Source organism: Amia ocellicauda, chromosome 7 (genome assembly GCF_036373705.1).
Source record: "Amia ocellicauda isolate fAmiCal2 chromosome 7, fAmiCal2.hap1, whole genome shotgun sequence".
Classification (NCBI taxonomy): domain Eukaryota; kingdom Metazoa; phylum Chordata; class Actinopteri; order Amiiformes; family Amiidae; genus Amia; species Amia ocellicauda.
The window spans coordinates 9899184-9914026 of NC_089856.1; the positions used below are offsets into that span (position 1 = coordinate 9899184).

At 42.9% G+C, this 14843-nt stretch overlaps 1 protein-coding gene across 3 annotated transcripts in view; it reads left to right on the forward strand.

Annotated features, from left to right (window-relative positions):
* The window catches only part of itga7 (integrin, alpha 7), a 43355-nt gene that overhangs the window by 569 nt on the left and 27943 nt on the right, over window positions 1-14843 (forward strand). The gene's annotated exons all lie outside the window — the stretch shown is intronic.

A 14843-nucleotide genomic window follows, 5' to 3' on the forward strand; every position in this document is an offset into this window, starting at 1 on the left:
GTGCCATCCCCAATGCTGCATAGAACAGGAGTTTACAACACATTACTTTTATGTCAGGGGAGGGTGATCTGAGTGCCCACCAGCAAAAGCAACCATACTGTACTCAGTTTGCATGGACAGCGGCTGGGTTTTTGATACCTGGGGGGGCCTGTTTGATTTGTGTACGGTCAGTTGGTCCTGAGTGAGTAGGTTTATGTGTTTGTATTTTAAGTTTGGATGCAGTCCGTGAGCCTTAAAAAGCACCTTCAGTCTTTAGCACAGGAATGCACTGCGACTATTGGTCATTAATTTAGAAAGGTATGCATTAACACGGCTTCAAAGGGGACGTGGTTAATTTTTCTCCACGTAACGTAGTCAGCCTATCATATTTGTGTAATTCAGTTGATGCTTTTCCATTGGAGCTTTTGTATCCCAGAATACCCACACTATATCTATTCTCTCCACATTCCACAACGACTGATAAACTGTAATGATAAATCAAGGAGGCAGTATTAGCAGTTGGGCTGGAACCAAAGCTGGAGTCGAAGTTGTCATTGAGTCTTTCCATTTTAAATGAAGTGTGAGGCTGCAGTCAGATGAACTCGTGGAGGTAACGGCTCCCCTTTCCCCGCCTCTCCGTGCTTTTCAGTGACCCCCCACTCCATCGTTAACCTGCGCTCGGGCCAACCGGCAAAGTCTCCCCAATTCCAAACCGTCCAATTAGGTTCCCGTCAAGGCAGGGCACATGATTTACTGCACGTTCCTGTTATAGAGCTTCCAAATTTACCAGCCTTTGTGCGGGCTCAGCTTACCAGCGTGCTGCCCGTCCGTCTCCACGCCCCTGGGTGCTGGCAGCCCAGAGAGGAGGCTATCAGTCTGCATGAGCTTGGACGCCCGGTCAGATCTATATTGGATGGATGCAGTGCTTCCAAAGGGAAACCTTTACCTCTGGCATCCCCAGCTCAATTCCAAGCTGTGCCACCCCTTCCGCCCTGACCAGAACCATGTCTAATAACGTTCAGTAATTTGTGCAAGTGGTAGGGATATATTATTTTTTTGGTTGGTTTTTATTGTCCCAAGCTGGCTTCTTATTAACCTCAGGGCAGCCACTGGCACACACCAAGCAGCCGCTGTTCTAACCAAGCAAGACGCCCTGTAAAGCTGCCCCTCAAAGGAAAACAAAGTAGTATAATAGTGTGGTGCAATCTAAAGAACAGGTGTAGTTATGTTATTGACAGACTGGTTTCAATCTGGGAAGACGAGCACAGATCTGCAGGCAATAAACTCTCTTTAGAGCCCTTGAGCTGGCTAAAGCCATTACATCCTAATGATATAACAGCAGCAGGTGCTTTTCTCTTTTAATCGCAGGTTTGGGTTACTGGACGGCGGGAGATGCCTGGGAATAGCAAGTTAACGGGAGAGACAGTGCTGGTGTGATAGTTTCAAAACACTCATCCGAAGGTTTAACTGAATAGTAGGGTATACAGGGAAACAAAACAGTTAAAAAAAATATGAAAATTGTTCTAATGTCATCAGTAGAGAGGAATTTGAAATGAATGAGGCTTATACAAACACTTGTTGGTGTCTCAAGTGCAGTGCAGTGTCGCCTGCCTACCACAGATGGCCTGGCTCCCGTACTTATGTCACACTTAGGTGTAGGATAGGTGTTTTTTCTACGTGTGTGGCTGTTTGAGTTTGATATCATTGGAATGATTGTTTAGTGAGAAAATCCAAGTGGTGTACCCTCTAAAATATGGGTTTACACTGTAGTATAAATAATCATGTAAACAGTTTGGAATAAACGGCGTCAGTGTGTAAACATAATCAAGGTCAAAACTGGACATACTGAGTCAGGAACTTGTACAATGTAGAGGAAAGGGTTTCTTCTACAGTTCCCAGCTTTTTACAAATTAACTGAGCCTATTATTCAGATGGCTACCTTAGATATAGTGCTGTATCTCTTTTTATTTATGATGTGCACATGCACTGTAATGGTTTGGTATCGTGAATTTTCTAGCTAAATTGTTGTGTGTTTGTTGTGTTTTTATTACATATTGAATGCATCCTTTATGGTTTTCTGTCCTGCCCACTTTGATTTTTGCATGACGTGCTTCTGAATTGCCCTCGCACATGAAGTGAACTAAGAAATCACTTTTTCCACTTTGCTTTATAGGCGGAGACGGGTTCGCACACCTTTTAGTCCTGTGGCAATTAACAAAGTTGGCCTTTCAGTTTCGGTTTGGATGGATTCGCTTTGGTCAATTATCATTTGTCAAGGTAATGCTGGGACGTGTTCAGCTCTTGTCCTAACTAATGTCCCTCTTTGACCTTGTCTCCTTTTTTAGCAGAATTCTATCCTCCCTCATATAGGTTACAGCGAACCCCAGTATACATTACTGTGATCCCTGGCCCCAGGACTAAAATGGCTTATGACTCACCCAAATAGATTGTTAGCTGATCCCTGCAAATGTATTGAATATAGAAAAACCCAATCACATGGATTCACCAGACGGTGGGGGAGTGGATGTCATTGATTGTCCTGTGACAAAGGCAAAGCTGTGGCCAAGTGAGATTTTCTGAGGGCTGGGGAAGGGGGCTGTTGTGATGGGTGGGGGGGAAACGAGGTTACGTCCGTTTCTATGAATACAAAGGCAAATTCCAGTGCTCGGAATAGCGCATTACTAGTACAGTTTGTGACACAGAGCATATTGTCATTTAAACAAGGTGGAAACACTTGTAAACAGCCTAGTTATCAAAGTGCTTGACTGGATGCTGTATTTTGTTGTTTTCCTTTTGTAATATGCAAATCTCTGTGGCTGTTGCCCATGTTTAATGACAAACGCGCACGTCCTCCAAGACTCGGCCCTCAAACCATCACACTGCAGACCAGAGGATATCTCAAGGATAACCCCACAATCTGCCCGAATCTTTTTCCCTGAACCCCAGCGTGCCATCGAAGCCCATATTGGCGCAAATGTTTAGCAGCATGTTAAGGGAACACCTGTTTTTCTCAATAAGGAAAACATAAAGATACAGGGGGGTGGGGTCGCATAAATCTATTAAAAATAAAGTTGTGTTTAGTTACTTATTTACTTTGTATCATTGGATGTTATATATTTTTAAAGGGATGCTAAAGTTAACATGACTTTCAAGTTTTATGATTGGTCCGAACTGTTTTGAATTAATCTGGAGTCTCGAATGGCTAATTTATTGGCCATTTTGCACACTACTGGTTCTCATAAAAAATATTGGTAGAAAGAAAAACGTTTTCTCTCAATGGCAGATCTTGTTTAAAACTTTAATGTTGCCGTACAATTGGTTTATCAAACTCGAAGGGATGGTTAAGAGCTAAAATCAGTTGTTATATTCCTGTGCTGCTATGAGAACTCAAGATCACCCTCACAAAAAACTGATTTACAAAAAAAAACCTTCACATTTGAGGCTTTGAACAGATCGACCAGTTGTGCGTTCTTTCAGTCATACGTGGAATAGCTGATCATGTGCTTGAAATTGCTGTCAGATAAGCCTTATTCAGAGTGCAGTTACTGCCATTGAACCTTTTACTTTGTGAAAGGGAGACACAGGCCCATTTTGATCTTGTGCATTTAGAAGAACTTCCTAAATAGGGTGGACAGGGTTAAATGTGTATTAAGATTATCTCACAGGGTTATATAAAGCGTGTTTGTGCAGAGCCCTTTGTTTATCTGCACCAAACTGTGCTTGTTTATTTCGGGGACTTCCCTAAAAGACGCCTAGAAAAAAACATAATTTAATAATAATAACATTTGTTGAGGACGAAACCTAGAAGCAGCTTGTGATTGCAGTCTTTAAATTAGCCCCCAGGCGTTATCAAGAAGCCTATGTTAGTGTGATAGTGATAGCGATAGTGTGATTACCACAGGAAATTAGTGGGATATAAGGGTAAAGATAAGGAAGAAATGGTCTGCTTGGGATTGACCCTATTCACATTTTTTCCAGGAATACTGTCCCAGGACTTCACACTCAGCCCCAGCTCCAGAGAAATATGTTGAAATACTGAAAGGGGAATTAGCACTTTGGTGACACAGCATAGACTGTCTGATAATTTTATATATTTTTGCCACAGAGGTAACACTCAGATGCTTTAAAAAGTTTTCACCCCCTGCATAGTTTATTCATAGCAGTTGATCCAGTGGTTTCTTCAACTTCTAAAATTTATTTCCCATCATGCAAATCTGTGTCACCCTCTCCTGCAAGACTCTGAACCTGGCCTCATTTTGCCAGCTGTCGTCACCAACACTCACCATTGATTTTTGTGGACCTATAGGTTTTCCCCTCCCCCTCCCATCCTATGCTCAGGGGACAGATTGGGTTGCCAGAGGTTTAGTTTCAGCCCCCTCGCTGGCTTTCCTTTCTTAGACCGCGCTTGGCTATTTCCGACTGTCTCCTCAGCGGGTGTCTGACAGTTCAGTTGCAGCAAAACTGAGCCAAACAACCATGTAACTTTTTTTTTTTTATCTCATTCAAACCGGAGTAGAAACAGCTACTGACTCACACCCGTCCTTCCTGCAGGCCGAAGAAGTTGCTATTGTTAACTTTTGTTATTGCAAAACAGGTGTGCATCAGTGGAGTGATATAATGGTGCCATTTTTTTGGGGGGGGATTGATTTATAGTCACCCATGCAGACCAAACTTTTAATATAATAATGATTAATATCTGAATTAGTAATATAATTCATTATTCAATATATGCTAGAAATGTGCAATCCTTCTATTTTTCATATGCCAAAAGATCTCCAGGTTGTTCTGTGCTACATCTTGAGCTCAGGGTTGTGTCACACCCAGAAGTGTGGTCAACTGATGTAGATTTTCACTAACAGGAAACTGCTGGGACACATGTAAGTTATTTTCAGGCCCATTAAGGTCTGAGGACAGAAGAAGATACCTCTGACAGTGCCGTGGGTGTATTTGTGCTCTCTATCTTCACATCTCTGATCACTATGCTTCTCTTCTTGTCAGGTGTCATCAGTTTTAAAGTTTAGTTTCTACATATTCTACATACTATGTGTTTGGGGATTTTCTTGGTATTAGATCATTGTTAATTTATCATTGTTTTGATATAAAATTGCATTGTTTCATATGTATTTTCATTAGTTTATACGTTTAATTTCTTAAACTCATAATTGGTAATTCATGTTTGTTGTACTTCCGATTTGTTGTACTACCGATTGTACTTCATTCTGGTAAGTGCTTCTGGGTGATGTTCTACTTGAGTGTGAAACGAAAACTCAACCAAGTGCCCCATCGTTATGTGAGTATGGATTTGATAGTGTATTACAAGGAAAGGCTCGAGGATCATCTTGGATCAATTAGCTGCCGGTCAGCGAGATGGCGATGATGGGCCGAGTGACCACACCTGGTCAGTAAGCCGTCTTCTGCGCAGAATGTGGTGTGGGTGAAAAGCAGCATGTGAGTGTCTGCAACTGGAAGGCAGGGAGTGTTATACAGTTCCCTCTCTGCAATGCCACCCACTGCAGAGCTGAGTCAAGTAGAGAGCAATGAAAGAGAGAGAGAGAAAGAAACAGGGAGGGGGTGGCGGGGGGGGTCCCTGTCATAGGTCCTGCTGGACTCCTTAATTCCCCACATAAATTCCTCAAACACCAGCTGAGCATCTGGGCACAGGGGTACAGCGATTTTAATAATGGCATCTGATTAAAGTCTTGCGGTACAGAGGCAACCAGGGAGTGGTGTGTGTGTGTGTGCGTGTGTGCGTGTGTGTGTGTGTGTGTGTGCGCATGGTAGCTATTGATTGACAGTGATTGGAGTTATGGAGTGTGACCGCAATACCGATGGCTGCATATCTTCATTGCTTTAATGCAGAGGCCTGCAAGCAAATTTTATAAAAGTACTGCAGCTCTGATTCAGGACAGCTTGCAGATTTTTTTTTATATATTGATGGTTTCAGAGATCTAGAATTGAGACTCTTCTACCTCCTCACACTATAACAGTCTCACTTTTACCTGCTCAGCCATACATTTATTCCAATGTATGCACAATGCTGAAGTCAGTTCTCTCTCCTGGGACTTTCATTTTGTGTTTTATTATACTTGCATACCCCCCCAATCCTTAGTTTTATATTTAACATAGGGCTATGCTCAAAAGCTCCTAAAGTTTTCCAATGTAGTCTTTAAAAAGCCTATAAGCAGCAATGATGTGATCGGAAAAGGCGAGTTTCGGACAGCTGGATATAATCCTATGACATACGGAAAGGGGGGCTGGGTGTGTGGGATAGGTCAAGAAAAATAAAAAATCACTGTCAAGACGGCTTTTGAAGTCGGCTCTGAATTACATCCATAGCTGACCACCCTCGTCCTGCTAGTGTAATATTTTCCCCCCTGTAACACAATGTCTTCTTTTTGTATGTACACACATGAACAGAAGCTCGGGCAGCTCGGCTTGAGCCCATTAGACTTGTGATTTCTACAGTTCCATGGAAACAGATCCTCGGAGTTGTCACCATTGTAAACTCTTCCCGGCAACCGTAGGGTTTCTCCTCTGCATTTCATGTCTATTTGTCTCGCTCTCCCGGTGTTCGGCTATTGATTCACTCTGTTTTTTTTTTATATTCTGCTCTGTGAAAGTTGGCCACTGTAAATCATCAGAAGAGTAGTTTTGCATGACTCTAATATTATACTGAGTTAAGGTTAATGGTATTGTAGTAGTTACTATGAGACCATAGTGACAGCAGTGTGAATTACAGTAACATCAGCTTTTCGATGCAACTGCCATTGCTGCTTGTGATTGGGTGAATTTAAGTTCTTGGTCATCTTTACTTCACTCCCTATTCTTTTCCCTTTTAAAGCCATAAACGTTCTCCCTCACTCTCTGTAGTTATACACCGGTCTGATGTATCAGTTTGTGCTGGAGACCGGACACAATTCGTCTTTTTTTGTAGCCTTCACAGTAGCAATGGACGTTTTTGGCTTAGAAATAAGGATAACAAATCCCTTTTTACATTCCAAATGCATGAAACAATTCCTCTGCCTAATTTGCATTTAAATCTCCCCCCCTTTGAAAAAGAAAAATCCCATTTGAAAGCAGCTTAAAACTAACAATGAAAATGGCAAACCTGTTGTTTTTTTTGTTTGTTTTTGCTCCCGTCACATTTATTTATGACTGTATTTATTTATTGATTACATTGCAATGGGCTGCCCAGTCTTCATGAAATGTCCAGCATTTAGGGTTTAGTTTTTAATAGCCGTGTTTCTGAGTGGGGGCTCTCGCAGTCGGGTTCGGTGCGGTGATTTACACTGCCCTCCGAGAACAGGCAATCACACATCGCAGCTGCTGTTTTTCTTTTTTTAATACTCCTGTTTCACTGATAAAAGCCCTGCAGGGACTGGAGACTCATTAATATTGCACCAGAATCAGAGACAATATGCCAAGTCAGGGAAACACAGGGACATGCGTCTGAAACTCTACTCTTACGCAGCACAGTACAACACAAAGGAGCACGTTTTCGATATGGGTGTACCCCTCTGGTAATGACACCAGGTCAGGTAATGCAAGAATACAACAAAGCAAGGCAGCAGTGATAAAACATCAATTGTCAGGATTATTTTTCTTACTTCTTCTGATAGGATTGAACTGAGTCTTCAACGCCAGAGGAAAGAAGCCCGTTAAAAGGGCTGTGTCCAAAATAAGCAGCCTTGACATAGATCATAACGCGATTCCTACAATGCCGAGCACAAAACAGAGCAGGCACAAACACAGCTGTACTTAGTATCTTGATCTTCTGGGCTGTATGCGCATACACTCATGCAGTATGGCACAGGTAAAAGGGGTTCTTGATTTAATCTTTGACTGTGTCTTGAAGGACCAGTGGAAATAGTTGTGTAAAGAAGGTTGCAACTCATTTGGGGTGGCTTTAAGGATTTAATTTATATTTGCTGATTTTTCTTCCCCGAAGTGAAGTGTTATCGGATTGTCATCCATGCAGAGGAGAGCATGTTGAACAACTGGCAGCCCCCAACCCCTGACTGCAAGTGTTAAACGCCTTTGAGGAGAAAACTGGCAGGCCTTGTTTATGAGAAGGAAGCCCAGACTTCGGCGATGTCAGTGTCAGTATTTCCACAGAGGAAATATGACACAATCGCACACACACACCCAACTTGGATCCGTGACTTCATCCATATGGAGAAAGGTGACACAAGGACCAATGCATCAGAAATACTCGCAAATATCTTATAGTTTTCACTTATATAGGTGCACAGAAACACAACCCACAGACACATGATTGAGTCCAGAATCAAAGAAGTGTCAACATATATAAGACCTTATTTGCATGGCACCCCTGAATAAAGGTGCAGACAAAAGTGTACCTTCAAAGTGCAGAATCATGCAAGTGCATATGTTCAAATTGGAATTGGCCCAGTGTGCATTGGCCAGTGGATCTCAGTTTTACCAATTTTTTTGTATTGATAAACAGATTACACCGCCTGTGCCAGCTCAGTAATGAGAAACCAATCAGTGTGGACACCAGTACCCATCTTATGCGAATTGCCGCGCTTCTCACCCAACCAACCTGCTAAATAAATCATGACACCGTTTAATCGGTCTCTCTCTCGGAATGAGATGCTGCTTGCTAATGAACGCAAGCCAGAGCAGGCAATTATTCAGGGATTACTGGGCCGTTTGCCACAGGCAGCGTCTTTGTGCGCCGGTACAATGCATGATACAGTATGGGCTCTGCTGATGCCCCAGTAGGTGGCTTAAGTTGAAGAGTCTTTGACATCCAGCATGTGTCACCTGTACCATTTTGCAACCAATACATCTCTATCTCGCTTGATTTCACCGTTCTCCCTAAGCTCGGTTGATTTTGTCTTATGTTTGATTTCCCTGATCTAGGATCCAGCGTCGTGCAGATTTTTTTTATCTTGCCCTGGGAGCTCTGTAGCACGTTATCTGTATTAGTTGTTCAGACCCCATCAGAAACACAGAAAAACACATTTCACAGATCTTACCCTTGAGAGCTAACCTCAAAGGGCCTGGTTTCAGGAGAAGAGATCACCCGACAGACATTGACATTGTTTCCATGCCTGTGCTCATTTAAAGTAAGCTCTCGGAGTCGGCTTTTGTAGTAATTGGGGTGAAAACCGTGTGTGTGGTTTGGATACAGATAAGGCAATTACCTCAGCCATCCTTTGGGAGACCCTGCTAAATTCCCTGGGGACTCTTGCCTGCATGGAGAGGTTGTGCCAGCTCAGGGTGTGCAGGAAATGTACGGTTAATGCAGTTTGTTTTGTTTGCTTGTTTGTTTGATCTGTTTCTGCATCTGTGATGGTCTTGGTCTTGTGCAAGGTTTAGCACACAGCAGAGGAAGTAAAATTTGCTACAGTGTCTCCTTTGTGTTGATTAAATAATTTGATTTGCATCAAAATTAGGCTATACAGGGAGACTGAACAGGCAGCGAAATAAAAATAACCAACCAAAATTATGTCTCGCAGGCCCCTGGTGTGTGAAAAGGGTTTCCCAAACTGGACCACTGAATGCATTGCAGTTCAAAGTCAGTTGACGTCTTGTTGTGCATGTTTGTTAATGTGAAATTGAAGGAGATGGGGGCATATGGGATTTTATTGGAAGTGGGGGGTGGGGGGTGGTTGTGCTGGGAACACCATCTGTTCTTGGCAGCCCTGTTTACCTATTGATTTAAAGGAGGGGGTTGTTTAAAGATACTGCTGGCACTCACGTCAAGTTGGACATTGTGGGGAACTAATATTTGCCTGCTACTGTTGACAAGGGGGGGTTACACCGAGAGAAGGAACTGAGGGAGGCCTGAGAAACCTGACCGTCACCAAGAGATGAGGAGAAGGAATGCGACTGGATACAGTGGCACTTTCACCGAGGTGAACGTATTTCTTCATCCGTGAACATTAGGGATAGTTAATTACGTGCATATATTTCATTGAAGTGGGTCTGTGAAATGCCTTCAACATCTTGCTTGGTGAATTGGGGAGGGAGGTTGCTCTTTGACAGATCAGTAATGAAGTCAAAAAACAGAGAGGAGCACTTTCGGCAGCTATAGTCCGATGCTGCCTTTGTAATATGGATGTAATCGTGTTATCCGGTGGGGCAATCCCAATACTTTGATGTTACTGCTTTAATATGAGAATTCATTAGTTAGAAATGGATTGGAAATGTCCAGTTTATGGCTTTCCAATTGAGGCACTGCAATTTGCCGGCATCGATCATGCTGATACTGCAGATAAAATTAGCACAAAGCTGATTTGGAATTTCTCGAACTGGATTTTAATAGTCAGAGACTCATTAATATGGGGACATAAATTATTTAGCAATTTCAGCAATTTCCCATCGTTTCCACATTTCCAAAAGGATTGCGCCAAATACCGTTTCATGGCCCATCCAGATCAAAATAGGGGCATGAATGTGTTTGCTCTGTTTTGACATGAAATCTATGTTAAGATGGATCATTTTAATATGTGCTGCAGATACCAATCTTTTCAACATTTCCTTAAAAGGTTCACAATGAAAAGAACGCAGATGCCAGCCCATTGAGATCTGGTACCAGCGGGGTAATGTTTGAAATACATCCCCAGGAGCCTAGAGGAATTGATCCAGAGAAAACACTTTGATGGCAGGGTACATGCACTTTCAACACTGCTCAGCCTCTTTCAGCAGGCCTGGGTTGCCTTTAAACATGAGTCAATGTGCTTCTTTCCCATTGCAAAAGCCGTGCGCAATTTCCCCCGACCAGCACAGCCCACGGAGGGGTGGCTTTCTACCCCACGCTCTCTGTAATGAGCCAATTAAGGAAGACGGCGTGGGCTCCAGCAGGAATCATTACCACAGTCTTGTCCAGCGATTTGTACACTTCATGCCCCAATCTGAAAGCTCGACAACCGGGGCCCCCAGAGTGAACCGAGGCCTGATTAGCGTGGGGACGTGTTTCGCGCAGTACAAATTGTAGGCGCGAGAATCCAGTGCCAAATTCTTCAGGGAGCCTTTGTAGCAGACAAAGCACAGAGCCTCTCAAAGCACTACAGGGTGTTTCTTTGTACTGCTGTGCTGGGGCTGGGGCTGGGGCTGGGGCTGGCGGTAGGGTGGGGTGCGTTGGGCTGATGCAGCTCAGCTCAATCTATGCGCAGGACAGACCGACACATTTATACAGCATAGGCACTGGATATTTTGTTAATCTGTCTGTACCGATCTTTCCAACCATACATACTTACATAGGGTAGGTATCGTACACACAATGGGAACTTATTTTCTCTATCCCCAGATCTAGAACAGAGCAGGCAATGAAAACACAATCTGAGAGCTAGGTAGCAGGGAAAATGACAGAGAATTTCATACTATAGGAAGGCCAGAGTTGGGGAAACTGGTGGCAGTGGATCCGGGCACCAGATTTCTCAACGTTTTGATCAGTGTGTTGTTGTTATTCTTGTTGCTTTTCCCCACTTGCCCCGTGCGAAGAGTCATTCACACAACTCACTCACGCCTTCTATATTTACAGACCTGTCTCCTTGTTTTTTCCCTTTAGGCCAGATGCCCAGTCCCCTGTAAATGCATTTCGCAGCAGTTCGGCCTACAATGTGGCCCCTCTCCCTACCGTTCCCCTTTACACCCACGCCCTGCCTGCAAAACTTGGTGTGTCACGGGAGACCGGGGGATTAAAAACTAGACTCTAGTTGACGGCGAGACTCTGCTATTGATCTAATAGTTTAGTGGGAAGGGAAAGAGCCCAACTGAAGATACACCTTCTCCAAATTAAAAATCAATCCGTAAATAAAAATGGAAAATTAAGTTCTAGTCTGTACCGTCATGGTTGAGAAACCCAATTATAAACTGGAATCCCTGTTCTGGAGTTCCTGTATGGAAATTTGATGCAGCTGTCTCTTCAGGCCCAACCATTACTGCCCAGAACAGCAAAGAGTTTTGAGGGGTGGGGGGGGCAACTGTTGCTTGTTGTTGAGGAGATGTTTCAGCTGCTGCCGCTCTCACCCTTCTGAGGAATCAAAGTAGGAGGGGACATGGGAAAAGAGAGGCCAAATGGACTAAATCCCTCGTTGCCGCACCGCTGTGGCTTTTCTCTCAGGGTAGCTGCACAGTTGTTCACTTGACCAGCTTGTCTATAGTGTACAGGCTAGTGCAACCCAGGGCTAAATTTTTCCACAGCTGGGGAAACATTCTCTTTTTTATGTAGAGGTTTGAATAAACATACTTAATGGAACAAATACACACTAGACCATAAGTGATGCTAGATGTTCTATTGATGTCATTCAGTTGTATTTCAATGTAAAATTCATACTGGAGTATTAATATTGCAAGTTTTTTGCAACCCAGGTTTGCCATTTGAGCTGAAACATTTATTTTCTATCCAACAATCCCTTTTTTGGAGCACATTTCTGTTTAGTGCTTTTGAATATTCTTGCATTGTTGAAAAGTAAGGGACGTTCTATGGTAGTAAGAATTAAAAGCTAAGGAACCATCTCTATTCCATATCTAGTGACTTGTGTGGTCCCATTTAGTTTCAGTCAAGTCATAAATAACCATGATCTTCATCCTAATCATTTCTATGTGTAGAGTGCCATTCATGCCATTCAAAAACATACAGAGCCTCCGGGATGATATAATTTGAATTTAATCACTTATTCAAGGGCACAGTTGACTAATTTGTGCACAGATGATTATTCTGATTTCTAGGTTTACTAAATTGTGGGCATCATGCACAAATTATTCACCCTTGCACATGAATACCGGTCTTGTTGTTTTCTTCTTTTTTTTTTATTTCTTTTTTTTACTTTTTCCCCTCAACTATGGGTGGGGCTACTTAATAGCGGTTCTATTCATGAGTTGAAGAAAGAAGCATCTGACAAAAAAGAAAGTCACCTCTGAGCACAAGTTTGTAGATTTCTATTAACAGGTCAGTACTGATTTAATCCCAGCCTGTGTCATCTTTTGGGCTCGGTCAAAAGTATTGAACAAAAGGGGGGAGGAAAAAGTAGCGATTTTATAAATATAGAAAATACAAAGCATTCAGTTATTACACTGAGTCATAACATTGAAATTAGACATGAAAAAACATGTGACACCACCCGACATTAAGAGAACTCAATAACAACATTTTTTTAAATCAGTTCTTATTTTAGAACCGAGATTTCGCTTGCCTACTGTCCTACAGCACTGAATTCTACAGTCTTGGTTCATAAAAGCAGGGGAGAGCAAGGGAGTGTGAGAGATCAACAGTGAAAGTGAAGACGTTAAGCTGAAAACAAAGTGTTGCCATAATTCTTTCCACCACAGCCCCCAAAAGTGGAAAACCAAGGCAGTTTGGGTGGTCTGAGGTCGCTGATATGATGTAGTGACTGGGAGTGAGATGAATGGTTTTATCAGTAGGGTGTGCTAAGGGGTAGGGAGTGATAGGTAGGAGACATGGGAGTCTCAGAGCCTGCTCCTGTTTCCCTGATTGAAGACATATCAAGATATATGCTTTCACTATCACTCCACAACATCCAGACACCCATTTCTGTGTCAGCTCTTGACAGTAACACACAATCACAGGGGGAAAGAATTCCCCAAATGTTAGGTCTCCTGTCTCTTCTTTCTGGAAGGTTCTGAGGTACATGACAAGATCTTGGCTGTGAAACGGACTAGATGATATCTTTTTACATCTGGAAAAGATCATGTTAAACAAATGTTCTCGAATGTGTTATAAGTGGGTTCTGCAGGAGAGATAGTTAAGAGGTGAGTGCCCCTTTATGAATGTCTTCTTGATGCTAAAGTTGTACATTTGTAAACAAACTTAAAATAGTGTTGACATTTCACTGTGGACATAGTTCCTAAAGGAAAAGAATTACAAGTATGTCTGTATTAGATGATCATAATTTGATTCTCTCATTCCTTTCTCATCAAAAATATACTGAAAATTAAACAAATTCAACTTGATTATTTGTATTCCCATACTGTTCATCAAATTACATTTCTGTGGCAATTATGTATTTTAAGATTTTGTTGAACACTGATTGAAGGAGATTGAAATTGATTGAACGGCGTGTGTAAACTGTGGACTGTGTAAACTTTAAATGTAACAAATCGCATTGTTTCTGATGAAGGGTGTGAAACCTTTCCACTACAACCGTATTGAAAACTAGCTATGAAAGATACAGAACTATTTAACCTCCTTTAAAGTACCAGTATAGTCCACTGTATCTTCCAAAAGAGGATTCTAATCGGTTGTTGTTATGCCTGCTCCCCTGATCAGAATATTCATGACCACCTCACACCTGCTGCAAAGCCCTCTGGGATCTTGGAGGACTACCGACATCTTAATCCTGTGAGGGCCGAGAGTTGTTCAAGGGTTAATATGGGGCGGAAGAGCTGAGGGGGAGGGGAAGGGGGGGTTTGGGCGAGTAAGGGCTGCAGGGGAGCAGCTCAGATTGATCTGTAACAGCTGGCGGCTCATGAATTTAGATGAGGCTTGGAAGTGATGACGAAGGTGGCCTTTTTCGAAGCGGTCCTCTCTCAGCCACGCATGATTACAAAACGTTCTGCTTTAAAATCCCCTACATTTGTATCCGCTGAATGCCGATCCCAAGGAATAATGGGATTTTAAACCAGACCCCCTGGAGTTCCTCACTGCAGGCCGGTCAGTTAACCTCGGTTTCGGTGTGCATTAGCACAACCTGAGGCATCGTTTCCACAGCATGTCTCACACTTGTCCGCTGACAGGTCTTTGACCGCGTCTGATGAGGGAAGACAAGGGACGCTGTCATGTTTAGGCCCCGGCCGGCATATGCATGGGACGCTGGTGCCACCAGCGGCAACACGTAATCCGTAACCAGGGCTGCATTTGACATGGAAACGAA